General features: G+C 49.2%; 1 protein-coding gene across 5 annotated transcripts in view; it reads left to right on the top strand.

Moving 5' to 3' along the window:
* The window catches only part of LOC308130264 (phospholipase A and acyltransferase 2-like), a 13438-nt gene extending 4253 nt beyond the window's left edge, over window positions 1-9185 (top strand). Inside the window, exons 4-7 of one of the 5 annotated variants that reach the window (XR_013936623.1) lie at window positions 1-15; window positions 6944-7298; window positions 7466-7784; window positions 8718-9185. The exon at window positions 1-15 is cut by the window's left edge and continues 142 nt beyond it. The gene's annotated coding sequence lies outside the window, so the exon portion shown is untranslated. Of the gene's footprint in view, window positions 1901-6943; window positions 7785-8717 lie in introns of those variants that run through there. The other 4 variants (XR_013936624.1, XR_013936625.1, XM_080496511.1 and 1 more) reach the window with 4 other exon arrangements.
* Window positions 9186-9491: the final 306 nt, after the last annotated feature.

Here is a 9491-nt window from a genome sequence, read left to right as displayed (position 1 = left end):
CCATTTCTCATCATTGTAAATCAGCTGCATTTTCTTTTGGGAAACTCACAAAATATGTCAATCTGACCTTCAGTTGATGGGTTTTCTCTGTAAATAGTTTGTGCTGTTACAATAGTTCCCTTATTATTTGTGTTAGTAGTGATTATTTATTATTCAGGGGAAAGAAATTATAGTTTGGCAAAAAGGGAAACTCATGTGCAAGTAAGTTTCAGAATGTAATGAGTTTAAGGGCTGTTAAGCTGCTCTGTCCCCAGCAGAGGCTATCAATCGGGGCTTTTCCACCAGAAGGAACCAGGTTCTAGTTCTGGTCCAGGGCCAGAGTTAGCACCAGGAGTTGGAGTTGTCGCTACTTACAAGACAGAAGAGGTGCTGAACTGGCTTTCTGAAATCTACAGCCAACACAAAGCCCCGGAGTGGTTATAGAGAAAAAAATACAAATAATGCATGGGAATGATATAATAAGTCGTTCCCTCAAGTTAATAATAGGAGGGAACAAGATTATTTAATCAGCCATCGTGGAGATGCAGCAGAGCTGCAGAGCTGGGGCGCTATGCTGTCAGCTGTGTGAGAGATCTCATTTCGAAGCAGTTTTTTTCAGGCTTGTCACGGTAACACATTGTAATTCACTTCACTTTCAGGTCTAGTATGGCGTCATGACCTCAGGCTGAGGTCTACAGCTGCGTTGCTCCGCTACGAGACGCTCCATTCATATTTTCTAACCCACAGAACTGTATGATGAAGTGATACTTTTGGTTCATCAGCAACTAAAAAACTACATACGACTGTAAATGAAAGCTGGATTTTTCAACCATAAAGTGAGCTATTTAGGGGTTCGTCCACACCAGCATGCTCGTTGACCTAAACAAGCTGTTTCTGGCCTATCAGCCACATGAGGCGGTCAAAGAAGTGTGAAAAGTTTTTCTTTGAACACGGGTCCCAGAGTGGGGACATTCTAAAACCCCGGCTCATGCCATCCAACCCCCCCAGGGTGTGGACGGCAAAGACAGTCATCTGTGGAAAACAGATGACGTAATCTCCCCCCTCCCCCCACCACCACCACCACCAGCCTCGTCTCTGGCCGTGTTCATACTGACATGTGGACAGAATTTGTTTTAGAACCCAGGGGAGAAAAAAGATGGTTTTTCCTGGAGTGAATGTGGCCTTCATGGTTTCATGTGAAAGAGAACTTTAATCAGTGTGTCTACGTAGGTTTCCATTATAAACGCTGTAGAGCTGCGTTCTGTCATTCTACACCTCCATTCTATCATTCTACACCTCCATTCTATCATTCTACACCTCCATTCTATCATTCTACACCTCTCTTCTATCATTCTACACCTCCATTCTATCATTCTACACCTCTCTTCTATCATTCTACACCTCCATTCTATCATTCTACACCTCCATTCCTTGTTCTATCATTCTACACCTCCATTCCTCATTCTATCATTCTACACCTCCATTCTATCATTCTACACCTCCATGCCTCATTCTATCATTCTACACCTCCATTCCTCATTCTATCATTCTACACCTCCATTCCTCCTTCTATCATTCTACATCTCCATTCCTCCTTCTATCATTCTACACCTCCATTTCTCCTTCTATCATTCTACACCTCCATTCCTCCTTCTATCATTCTACAGCTCCATTCCTCCTTCTATCATTCTACACCTCCATTCCTCCTTCTATCATTCTACACCTCCATTCCTCCTTCTGTCATTCTACACCTCCATTCCTCATTCTATCATTCTACACCTCCATTCCTCCTTCTATCATTCTACAGCTCCATTCCTCCTTCTATCATTCTACACCTCCATTCCTCCTTCTATCATTCTACACCTCCATTCCTCCTTCTATCATTCTACACCTCCATTCCTCATTCTATCATTCTACACCTCCATTCCTCCTATCATTCTACACCTCCATTCCTCCTTCTATCATTCTACACCTCCATTCCTCCTTCTATCATTCTACACCTCCATTCCTCCTTCTATCATTCTACACCTCCATTCCTCCTTCTATCATTCTACATCTCCATTCCTCCTTCTATCATTCTACACCTCCATTCCTCGTTCTATCATTCTACACCTCCATTCCTCCTTCTATCATTCTACACCTCCATTCCTCCTTCTATCATTCTACACCTCCATTCCTCCTTCTATCATTCTACATCTCCATTCCTCCTTCTATCATTCTACACCTCCATTCCTCCTTCTATCATTCTACATCTCCATTCCTCCTATCATTCTACACCTCCATTCCTCCTTCTATCATTCTACACCTCCATTCCTCGTTCTATCATTCTACACCTCCATTCCTCCTTCTATCATTCTACACCTCCATTCCTCCTTCTATCATTCTACACCTCCATTCCTCCTTCTATCATTCTACACCTCCATTCCTCCTTCTATCATTCTACACCTCCATTCCTCCTTCTATCATTCTACACCTCCATTCCTCCTTCTGTCATTCTACACCTCCATTCCTCATTCTATCATTCTACACCTCCATTCCTCCTTCTATCATTCTACAGCTCCATTCCTCCTTCTATCATTCTACACCTCCATTCCTCCTTCTATCATTCTACACCTCCATTCCTCCTTCTATCATTCTACACCTCCATTCCTCATTCTATCATTCTACACCTCCATTCCTCCTATCATTCTACACCTCCATTCCTCCTTCTATCATTCTACACCTCCATTCCTCGTTCTATCATTCTACACCCCCATTCCTCCTTCTATCATTCTACACCTCCATTCCTCCTTCTATCATTCTACACCTCCATTCCTCATTCTATCATTCTACACCTCCATTCCTCATTCTATCATTCTACACCTCCATTCCTCCTTCTATCATTCTACACCTCCATTCCTCCTTCTATCATTCTACAGCTCCATTCCTCCTTCTATCATTCTACACCTCCATTCCTCCTTCTATCATTCTACAGCTCCATTCCTCCTTCTATCATTCTACACCTCCATTCCTCATTCTATCATTCTACACCTCCATTCCTCCTATCATTCTACACCTCCATTCCTCCTTCTATCATTCTACACCTCCATTCCTCGTTCTATCATTCTACACCTCCATTCCTCCTTCTATCATTCTACACCTCCATTCCTCCTTCTATCATTCTACATCTCCATTCCTCCTTCTATCATTCTACACCTCCATTCCTCCTTCTATCATTCTACATCTCCATTCCTCCTATCATTCTACACCTCCATTCCTCCTTCTATCATTCTACACCTCCATTCCTCCTTCTATCATTCTACATCTCCATTCCTCCTTCTATCATTCTACACCTCCATTCCTCCTTCTATCATTCTACATCTCCATTCCTCCTATCATTCTACACCTCCATTCCTCCTTCTATCATTCTACACCTCCATTCCTCGTTCTATCATTCTACACCTCCATTCCTCCTTCTATCATTCTACACCTCCATTCCTCCTTCTATCATTCTACACCTCCATTCCTCCTTCTATCATTCTACACCTCCATTCCTCCTTCTATCATTCTACACCTCCATTCCTCCTTCTATCATTCTACACCTCCATTCCTCCTTCTGTCATTCTACACCTCCATTCCTCATTCTATCATTCTACACCTCCATTCCTCCTTCTATCATTCTACAGCTCCATTCCTCCTTCTATCATTCTACACCTCCATTCCTCCTTCTATCATTCTACACCTCCATTCCTCATTCTATCATTCTACACCTCCATTCCTCCTATCATTCTACACCTCCATTCCTCCTTCTATCATTCTACACCTCCATTCCTCGTTCTATCATTCTACACCCCCATTCCTCCTTCTATCATTCTACACCTCCATTCCTCCTTCTATCATTCTACACCTCCATTCCTCATTCTATCATTCTACACCTCCATTCCTCCTTCTATCATTCTACATCTCCATTCCTCCTTCTATCATTCTACACCTCCATTCCTCCTTCTATCATTCTACAGCTCCATTCCTCCTTCTATCATTCTACATCTCCATTCCTCCTTCTATCATTCTACACCTCCATTCCTCCTTCTATCATTCTACAGCTCCATTCCTCCTTCTATCATTCTACACCTCCATTCCTCATTCTATCATTCTACACCTCCATTCCTCCTATCATTCTACACCTCCATTCCTCCTTCTATCATTCTACACCTCCATTCCTCGTTCTATCATTCTACACCTCCATTCCTCCTTCTATCATTCTACACCTCCATTCCTCCTTCTATCATTCTACACCTCCATTCCTCCTCATGCTGAAGCTTTTGATTCAGACACGTCCAGAAATAAAGTGAAAGGAGCAGAAATTGACGATGTAATGTCCACATGGGAAAAAAACAAGCCCCAAGCTCATTCATGTGTTTTGTTTCCTCTCTGGCCACTAGGGGCTCCGGGCTGAAACAATTCTCTCTCTGGCCACTAGGGGCTCCAGACTGAAACAATTCTCTCTCTGGCCACTAGGGGCTCCAGACTGAAACAATTCTCTCTCTGGCCACTAGGGGCTCCAGACTGAAACAATTCTCTCTCTGGCCACTAGGGGCTCCAGACTGAAACAAGACAGATGTGAATAAACTCCAATAGAGGACGAGGTGACTCAATGTTTTCTAGTTCTTTGACTATATCCGAACTTCAGGACAGACAAGGTCAGCGCAAAATTGGTGAAATCAGGGACGTACCACGTTTTGGAGTGACATAATAATGTGGCTCTCACTTGGCTCTGTTAGCAGTGGAAAAAGAACTGGTTCTTTCAAGCTTCTCATTTAAGAACTGGCCCTGAAATAAATCCTAGTTCTTTCTGGTGGAAAAGCTCTAAATGTCTGCACTTCATTCACAATTCTTGTTTCTTTGTTTTTTTTTTGGGGGGGGGGGGGGGGGGGGGGGGGGGAGTTGCACATCAACATTGGGCCTATTGCCTCAGTACTGGAGTAAGAGTAGTAATCAGAACTTACATTTGAGAGATTATCAAGCAGTGGGACTATTCAGAGGACTGGCTTTATGCTGAAACCCAACAAATATTCCAAATGTCGCCCAATTCTGACTTTTTATTGAAGAGGATAGATGAACTGATGATGATTGATGAATTATGCGTATAAGTTCTATTTGGACTTCTGCCTCTGAAACTTCAAGAACACTTAATAAAACTTATACTTAAAGAAGTGAAGGTGTTTTTGTGAGGATCCACACCTCCTCCTTGCTCCTCCTCTTAAGCCCTGCAGTGAGGAGGTACCAGAAGACTGTGTCTCTTGTACGAGTAACCTCTGTGAATGCCCTCCACGGCTTCCCTCTACCAGCGTCCTCAGCCAGCCTCCCCGTGGTGCAGCTCTCCCTGCTGCGCTCCTTGTGCGCCCTCAGAATTCCTCCTCCTGGTGCAGCTCTCCCTGCTGCGCTCCTTGTGCGCCCTCAGAATTCCTCCTCCTGGTGCAGCTCTCCCTGCTGCGCTCCTTGTGCGCCCTCAGAACTCCTCCTCGTGGTGCAGCACCTCCCTACTGCCGTCCTTCCGCATGGTCCTCCAACGCCTCCTGGAAAACCGGCTATATGTAAAACCAGAGAAATGCAAGTTCCACACCACCTCCATGTAGTACCTGGGCTTCATTATTGCCCAGGGGCAACTCCAACCGGACCCGGCCAAGGTTCAAGCCATCGTGGAATGGCCCGTCCCCACCACCCGGAAGCAGCTGTTGAGATTCCTGGGGTTCGCTAACTTCTAGCGCAGGTTTATCAGGAACTACAGTAGGGTGGCCCTTCCCCTAACTCAACTGACATCCACCAAGGTTCCGTTCCGGTGGTCCGAGGAAGCCGCTGCAGCGTTCACCCGGCTGAAGACCCTCTTCACCAGCGGCCCGGTTCTACTCCATCCTGACCCCTCTCGGCAGTTCGTGGTGGAAGTAGATGCCTCCGACACCGGGGTTGGAGCGGTGCTCTCCCAACAGCATTCTGTTTCCCACAAGCTCCACCCCTGTGCTTACTTCTCCCGCAGGCTCTCTCAGGCAGAGAGGAACTACGACGTGGGGAACCGGGAGCTGCTGGCGGCGGTGTGGGCTCTGCAAGAGTGGAGACACTGGTTGGAGGGCGCTACAGTCCCCTTCATCATCTGGACGGACCATAAAAACCTGGAGTACCTTCGCTCGGCCCGCAGGTTCAACTCCCGTCAGGCGCGCTGGTCCCTCTTCCTCAGGAGGTTCAATTACACTCTGTCCTTCCGACCTGGATCCTGGAACATCAAACCTGACGCCCTGTCTCGGCTCCACTCCTCCCCTTCCTCCTCTGAGTCACCAGACCTCATCATCCCGTTGTCCTACATCCTGGGTACCGCTGCCTGGGACATCGAGGCAACTGTACGGGAGGCTCAGGGGGCAGACCCGGATCCTGGCACCGGTCCGCCGGACCGCATCTACGTTCCGGATTCCGTGCGCTCCCAGGTTCTTCAGTGGGGTCACAACTCCAAACTCCCCTGCCACCCTGGAGCCGGCCGCACCCTCTCCTTCCTGCAGCGATGTTTATGGTGGCCTGGCATGGCCTGGCATGGCCCGGGAGGTCCGGGAGTTCGTTGCAGCGTGTTCCACCTGTGCCCGCAGTAAGTCCTCCCATCAACCTCCGTCAGGTCTCCTACGTCCGCTGCCAATTCCCAGCCGGCCCTGGTCCCACATCGCCGTGGACTTCGTCACCGGTCTCCCCCCCTTCTGACGGGAACACCTGTATCCTGACCATAGTGGACCGTTTTTCAAAGTCTGTCCACTACGTCCATCTCCGGAAGTTGCCGACGGCCCAGGAGATGGCTGACCTCTTGGTTCTCCATGTGTTCAGGATCCATGGAATCCCTATGGATGTTATGTCCGATCGGGGACCTCAATTCGCCTCCCGGGTGTGGCAGGCGTTCTGCTCAGCCCTGGGGGTAACGGCCAGTCTCTCCTCTGGTTATCATCCCCAGACCAATGGCCAGATGGAGCGGGTGAACCAGAACCTCAAGGCGGCTCTCCGGTGCATGGCTGCGCAGTTCCCTTCATCCTGGAGCTCCCACCTTCCATGGATCGAATACGCCCACAACTCCCTCACCTGCTCAGCCACTGGAATGTCGACGTTCAAGGTTTGTCACAGTTGTCAACCTCCCCTGTTCCCAGATCAGGAGCTCAACGTGGCTGTCCCCGCGGTCAAGGATCCCTTACGCCGGGTCCGGGGGTTTATGGAGATCAGCCAGGGCAGTGCTCTCCAGATCCGCGGAGACCAACAGACGACTCACGGACCATCACTGCCCTCCTGCTCCAGACTACAGACCCGGGCAGATGGTATGGTTGTCCTGCCGAGACCTTCCCCTCCAGGTCGAGTCGATGAAGCTATCTCCTCGCTACATCGGCCAATTCCCGGTCTCTAAGATGATCAACCCCACGCGGTCCGCCGCCAGCTCCCAGACTCCCTCAAGTTGCACTCTACATTTCATGTCTCTCTCCTCTAGTCCCCTTTGTCCTCCTGCTGACCCCCCCACCACCCCCGAGGATCATCAATGACCACCCTGCCTTCACCGTGTCCAAGATCCTGGATGTGCAGACCCGGGGTAGGGGTTTTCAATATCTGGTGGACTGGGAGGGGTACGGTCCAGAGGAGCGGTCCTGGCTTCCCCGTCGGTTCATCCTGGACAAGACGCTCATCTCCGACTTCTAAACCGAGCACCCGGACAAGCTGGCTGGGCCGCCAGGTGGCGACCATTGAGGGGGGGTACTGTGAGGATTCACACCTCCTCCAGCACCGGATCCTCCTCACTGACACTCCTGCAGGTAATCAACTTATTGATTGCTCCTCCTCTTCAGCCCTGCAGTGAGGAGGTGCCAGAAGACTGTGTCTCTTGTACGAGTAACCTCTGTGAATGCCCTCCACGGCTTCCAGCCTCCTCACCTCCTCCTGGTGCAGCTCTCCCTGCTGCGCTCCTCGTGCCTCCTCACCTCCTCCTGGTGCAGCTCTCCCTGCTGCGCTCCTCGTGCCTCCTCACCTCCTCCTGGTGCAGCTCTCCCTGCTGTGCTCCTCGTGCCTCCTCACCTCCTCCTGGTGCAGCACCTCCCTGCTGCGCTCCTCGTGCCTCCTCACCTCCTCCTGGTGCAGCTCTCCCTGCTGCGCTCCTCGTGCCTCCTCACCTCCTCCTGGTGCAGCTCTCCCTGCTGCGCTCCTCGTGCCTCCTCACCTTCTCCTGGTGCAGCACCTCCCTGCTGTGCTCCTCGTGCCTCCTCACCTCCTCCTGGTGCAGCACCTCCCTGCTGCCGTCCTTCCGCCTGCACGCTCTGCTTCCCGGAGTCTCCGTTCCCTCGTCTCCCAGGTCCTGGTTCGCAATAAAATCACTGCTAATTGCACCTGCTCTGCCTCCTGCTCTGCCTCCTGCTCTGCCTCCTGCTCTGCTTCAGGGTTTCAGGACTCCACCGGCTCTCAGCCGTAACAGTTTGTTTTTTTTTTGTTTTTTTTACACTGTTCAGATAACTGCCTGGACATAATAATCTGAGCCTTAAACCCCACCTCCTGAGTATCATATGCTAATGTCAGCTCATATGATGGCCCATATGCAAGCGCTAACTCACATGCTAATAAGCATGCGTGCTAGTGGAAGTGCGTTATGCCTGATGGTTGTGACTGTCTTTTGACTGTGATCAGACACAGACTCTCAAGTCAAGTGTGAAGTTAAAGCCCATTTTGAGCACGTACACCCCACTTCCTGTTTCCAGCAGGTGCTGCCATGGCTGATTGTCGTAATCGTGTGGCTGTGATGGAATGGCTGGAAGTGGGAAAAAAAAGGAAAGGGTGAGCAGCTTCAAATGCTCAGATTATTGGGGTCCACATCAGTGAGGACCTCACCTGGACCCTCAACACCTCACAGCTGGTGAAGAAAGCTCAACAGCAGCTGTCCTTCCTTAGGAGGCTGAGGACATTTGGCATGTCCCCAAAGACCCTCAGCAACGTCTACAGCTGCATTGTTGATCCCTTCCTGACCACCGTGTGCTACAGCAGCACCGCTGTCATGGACCAAAGACTGCAGAGAGTGGTGAAGACAAAGACCAGCAGGACTTCACTGTCCTCTCTGCAGAGACCAGCAGGACTCCACTGTCCTCTCTGCACAGAGTGGTGAAGACAAAGACCGCATTTCTTTTGAACTTCCTCCTTAAATGTTAGAATGTATATTCACTTGTATATATCAACTGTATTTTGCACAGTTTAATGTATAGGTTTGTATTTCTATTGCTGAAGTTTGCTATGGTCTTATAGTTTTACATTTTGTGGCATTCAGTGTGGGCAGCAAAGTACCAATTTCATAGTGCAGGGAAACTCGTTTCTTTACTGTGTATATGATAATAAACACTTGAATTGACTCTTGAATCTTGAATGAGGCTTGTTTTCTGGGTTATTTTGCTGCATCACTTTCATGTTGGTCCCGAAAGAGCAGACGCAAGTTAGGGACCGAGCCGGCAGCAGACGGGAGTGTTTACTGGTGAGCTCCATGC

This window comes from Blennius ocellaris (genome assembly GCF_963422515.1).
Source record: "Blennius ocellaris genome assembly, chromosome: 5".
Classification (NCBI taxonomy): Eukaryota; Metazoa; Chordata; class Actinopteri; order Blenniiformes; family Blenniidae; genus Blennius; species Blennius ocellaris.
The sequence above is the reverse complement of the archived record's forward strand: the minus strand, read 5'-3'. Positions and strand labels throughout refer to the sequence as shown.